Source organism: Pinus tabuliformis, chromosome X (assembly GCF_031772625.1).
Source record: "Pinus tabuliformis cultivar Carrire ecotype Pingquan chromosome X, CPIR1, whole genome shotgun sequence".
Lineage (NCBI taxonomy): Eukaryota > Viridiplantae > Streptophyta > Pinopsida > Pinales > Pinaceae > Pinus > Pinus tabuliformis.
In genome coordinates, this window is record NC_142308.1 from 277,609,114 (window position 1) to 277,615,113 (window position 6,000).

Here is a 6,000-nt window from a genome sequence, read left to right on the forward strand (position 1 = left end):
AAAGGAGAAATGAACCAAGATGGATAGTAAATCTGAAAAGTGCATCTTTATTGAGTATAAGGATGGTTTAAAGGGTCATAAGCTTTGGAACCCAGTAACAAGGAAGGTTGTGTATAGTTGATATGTGGTGTTCAGAGAGGTGAACGATGTTATTAAACATGAATTTAAACCAAAGGAACCTGAGAAGATAGAGTTTGAGCTAAAGGAGGAAGAATCATACTCTACAACAGAGGAGGAATTAGAAGTTGAAGAGCCACAAACTCCGGGTGTGAGAAGATCAGTTCGAGAAAGAAGGAAGCTAGAAAGGTATAGTTCATCTTCTTTTTGTTCAAATTTTGCTTTATCTATTACTGATGATGATCCTAGAAGTGTGAAAGAAGCAGTAGATTTAGAGGATGGAAAACTTTGGAAAGAGGCCATGGTTGATGAAATGGCATCTTTGCACAAAAATGAGGCTTGGGATCTGGTGGAGTTACCGGTTGGAAGGAAACCCATTAGTAGAAAATGGGTGTTCAAGAAGAAGACAAATGCAGAAGGAAAGGTGGAGAAATACAAAGCTCGGTTGGTAGCAAAAGGTTATTCCCAGGTGGTGGGAATTGATTTTGGTGATATTTTTTCTCTTGTTGCCAAGGTAACTTCTATTAGATTACTTTTATCTGTTGCTACTGCTTTTGATATTGAGGTAGAACAGATGGATGTGAAGACAACATTTCTTCACGGGGATCTAGAAGAGCAAATCTACATGAAGCAACCTGAAGGCTTTACAGTGAATGGTAAGAAAGAACTAGTATGCAAGTTACAAAAGTCTCTGTATGGGTTAAAACAGTCACCAAGGATGTGGTATCAGAAATTTGATACATTTATACAGGGACTTGGCTTCACTAGAAGCAAAGAAGATCACTATGTTTATTTTCAATTGATTGGTGACCATGTCATTTATCTGGTCTTGTATGTGGATGATATGTTGCTAGTTGGAAATGATAAAGAAATTATCCAGGATTTGAAGACCCAATTTTCCTCCGAATTCGACATGAAATATCTTGGTGTTGTAAACTATATTTTGGGCATGGAAATTAAAAGAGATCAGGAAAAGAGGAAGCTCTGGTTAAACTAGAGGAAGTATGTCGAGACAATATTGTAGAGGTTTAATATGTAGGATAGTAAATCAGTGAAGGTTCCTATTCCTGTAGGTGTGAGGTTATCTGCTGAACAGTGTCCCAAGACACAAGAAGAGGAAGAGGACATGTCCCATGTTCCATATACAAGTGTAGTTGGTAGCTTGATGTATGCGATGGTATGTACTAGACCAGACATTGCACATGCAGTGGGAGTACTGAGCAGGTTTATGTCAAAACTAGGGAAGGAGCACTGGACAACAGTGAAGCAGGTTTTCAGGTATTTGCGTGGCACTAGTGATTATGGTTTGTGCTACCAAGGAAGACAAGGATTGGATAGAATATTGGATATTCGCGGCTTTGTTGATGCAGACTGGGCTGGAGATCTGGGTCAGAGAAGATCTACAAGTGGGTATGTGTTTAACCTATTTGGAGGTGCAGTTAGTTGGATGAGTAAGAAACAATCAGTAGTTGCACTATCAACTACAAAGGCAGAATACATGGCAGCCACTCATGCAAGAAAGGAAGTAGTTTGGTTGCAGATATTGTGCTCAAGTATGGGGTTAGTACAGGGAGCTATAAGGATACTCTGCGATATCCAAATTGCAATTTTCTTGGCAAAGAACCCCGCATATCATTCAAAGACAAAGCACATTGATGTTGACTATCACTTTGTGAGGGATATGATAAAAGACAAAAATGTTTTGCTGGTAAAGGTGGACACTTTGAAGAATACTACAGATGCATTGACAAAATTTGTGAGCTTTGAGAAGTTCTCTTGGTGTAGAAAGACAATGGGCGTTTCAAGGCTGGAAAAATGACTAAGCTCTCTTGTGGTCCCCTGTGGAAAGAAAAAAACAAGTGGGAGAATGTTGGGTTGTGTTATATTCTTTCCATGACTATCCCACATAGTTAAACGGGGGGCAGAGTCCCCTCTTCGTTGCACCGATTGTGTAGAGGGGGGGGGGGTCACATGGGGATTGAGGTGTACCCGTAACCCCACTTTATGGGGTCTAGGGCAGCGCCTCGGAAATTTTGGTTTTGGACCTTATGTTAGGTTGGGTGGACCCACCTATGGTTTTTTGCATGATTTCCGCACATGTTTTTTGGACACAATGGTTTTCGGTCCATGGTATTGGACGTGATGGTTTTTGGTCCATGGTATTGGATGCTTCGGCATGTATAAATATCTATTGTAACATTGAAAGGAACATGATGAAAAATCAAGCTGGTAGTCCTAGTTTTGGGATCCAGTGGGAAAATTTCTGTGTATATGTGTCTTATGTGTTATGCACTTGCATTGTTTATTTTTCTGTGTTTTAGAATTCGTATGCAGGTAATTTCTGTATGGGGTTAAAACTTACAAACTGGTTGCTACATTCATTAGCCCAAAAGGCATTTTCACATAAATAAATGTGCCCCAAGGAGTAGTAAAGGAAGTTTTATGTTGGTCATCTCGATGAACCAAGATTTGATTATAATCAGAAAACCCACCCAACAATGAGATTCTGGTTGATCCAACTACTCTCTGTAAAATGTGTCTATTTTGGGGAGAGGGTAATTGTCTTTTAGTGAAACTTTGTTGAGGTTTCTGAGATCCACACATAGTCTGATCTCACCAGTTTTCTTTCTAGTTGGCACCAAGTTTGAGACCCAATCAGAGAATCTGATTGGTGCAATTATTTTAGCATCATACATCCTCTGAATTTATTTTTCAATTGCAGGTAATAAAACATGATTAATCTTTCTAAGTTTTTGTTTGAAAGGATTTTGATTTTCTTTTATAGGAATTGTGTGCTAGATGATGTTGGTGTCATAGGATTTGAGGTCCTCATAAATCCAAGCAAAGAAATCTTGAAATTCTTTCAGCAACTCAATTTATTTCGCTTTTTCAGTTGAAGGTAATGATTTCAAAAGTTTGATCAATTTAGGATTTTCATCGGTGCCTATATTACATTCCTCTGTATCAGACTTTAAAGGTTCCATTTTATGTTTCCTAGGAACATCATTTGAATCAAATAAATCTTCCAAAGGGGTTAATCTCTTAGGTAAGAAATTATCTTTGAGATTAATTACTTCGGTTTCCTCACTGATTATTTCATCGATCTCAATTTGATCTAAGTTATCTACATCTAATTTGGTAAATTTAGTAGGGTTAAATCTATCTATTTCTTCACCTTCTATCTCAATTATTTCTAACTCATTCTCAGTGTTAGGATATATTGATGTGTCAATATCTATGTTGTTATTGCTAAACTCTTCTTCTGAAATTAAAAAGTTGTTTATCTGTTTATCATCAGAAAATACTTGCCAATTGTTCAAACTATTTGGAATTGCAGGTCTATGCCTAACTTCAGCATTATACTGATGGTTGGGCTGGAAGGGTAATTTGCAAGTGCTGGGAAACGTGCTAAACTATGGGATTGCATGTTGGGTTTTCTAAGAATTACTCCAAGCCTTGACTCTGGGAAAGTGTTAAGTATTTCTACAATAGTGCCCCTATAAAAACTTAATCTAGAGTCCTTTGTCATATATACACCACTAATTTGTTTTACAATTAGTTCAGAGTCACTCGTGACATAAACTCTTTTAGCTTCTAGATTCTTAACTAACTTAAGACCTAAAATTAATGCTTCATACTCAGCCATATTATTAGTACATCTAAAACTTAATCTATATGCATGTCCTTCTAAGTAATCATTTTCCAAGTTATATATCCAAACTCTTGCTCCTGCTCCTAACCTTTTGACCGATCCATCAAAATCTAAATGCCATAACATCTCATGATCTATATTTACACTATCTGGTGCCACAAATTTCTCATCAATTATAGCAATTTGACTGTCTTGTTTATCGAATAGTTCTGTAGTTTGGTCTGTTTCATGTTGTGTATAAAATGCAATTTCTTTTGGTTCTATATTAGTATTATCTAAAAAAATTTCTTGCGTTTGATCAACATTATACAGGATAAAAGAATCAATATCTGAGTGTATGGAGTATATGGGAAATTTTTGAGGCTGATCTTGGCTACTTACCATATATTTCATTAAGGTTTCTCGGTATAGTTTCTTAGATTGTCGAAAAACAGAGATCGTTGCATATGACATATCTAATAGTAAGGATCCCTAAAGTTTGGCTCCCCATGATCTGGATAACATCATGCCATACTTTGGTGGGATGTAAACGACCACAATATCCATAAGGATGTTTTTGGCGGGATATTGAACTAAAGTAACACACAGGTCTTTGATCAATCCTAGACACTTTACTTGACTAGAGTCAAATGAGAATAAGTCTTTATAAGACCTTGTAATGTCTAGGTTTAATTTCTCCATCACTGATTTGGGCATTAAGTTGTGAGAGGCCCTAGAATCCAACATTGCATTATGTAGAATTTTGTCATGGATACTAAGGCTAATGTAAAAAGGTGGAACTCCTCCTTCTAATGGTTTTCCATTAACATCTAGACCACATATGAGTTCAGGTTAGTCATCAAATCAGTTGACTGAATCTTCATTTTAAACAATGTTTAGGGTCTAGTTTCTCTGTGATTTATAAGCTTCATTCTTGATTAGTTTTGTTAAAGGAACTGAAATCTTTAGCTTTTCTATCTCTGTTCCAAAATTGAATGGCAAGGAGACTTTTTCTGTTTGACGATTTTGATTATTGCAACAGGGATTTGACTAGGCTTGCCTTCTTTTCCTTTATTAGGGACCTCCTTATGTGGATTTTCAAATTTGATGTTTTGAGCTTTGTCCACTAGTTCCTTAGGTGGAATTGAAGTGGATGGTTGATCAGCAAAAGGTTGACTAGGGGTTATGTCTAGAATTGTGGGGCCAGAAGGATTCGGGTTTTGATTAGGGATAATTTTGAGGATTTTTGAAACAGGGGCTTCTTTTATTTTCTTGGGTTGATTTTGCACTGTTTTCTTAGTTTGGTGGGGGACATCATCATTATTTTTGCTTCTTAGGTTATATTGTTTATGCACTTCAAAGATGGCAGAGTCATATCTCTGTTTGTAATCAAATGATTCCCCAGACTGTACTTGTAATTGTTACAACATATACAGTTCCTGCTCATCATGGGTTAGAAAAAAAATATCCTCATCATTTATTCCCATTAGGTTAATTTGTGTATCTTGTTCTGGATCTTCTGGATGGGATGCCTCTGCAAAATTTTCTTGAAAAGGTGGCCTGATGTTCTGATCTGGTCCATTTTTCCCAATGTTTTGGTTTTTTCTAAAATTTGGGTTTCTAACTGGAGGTGCTTGTTGGTTATCCCATTTAGGTTTCCTTTCTATTTTCTCTACTCTATCTATTAGTCTTTCCATACTTTTGGCTAAACTATCTATTTTAATGTCAGAGGGTGAAGCTTCATCTTTTGCAGTTCCTCTCCTTTCATTTATAACTCTATCCCTTTTAGCTAACAAATTAGCTCCTACACTAACTGCTACACTTTTCTTTTCTTCTAAGGTTGGTGGGTTTCTTTTCCTGAGTTGGTCTGTCATATCTATGTCAAAACCATTGTTTGGCCTAAGAATTATCCTTAAAATACATCCACTTTCACTCCATTCAACATCCACTTTCTCTCCATTCACACATTTTCTCACCTCTATTCCACCACCATGTCATCACATTAGCTTCACTTTCATCATTATATGGGTTACCCTTGTGTTTTCCAAAACATTATTAATTATTAGTATTTTTAAGTGAATTTGTGGTTAAAATTTAGAAAATAATCTCCTTATACTTATACCTAACAATTGGAATGAGAAATTTGACATGTGTAGGTACAAAGGAAGCTTCCAAGGCATCCTTATGTGGAACTCTATCTTCAAATTCGAAATTGAGGAGATCATGGACCTCGTGTATAAGATCATGGACCT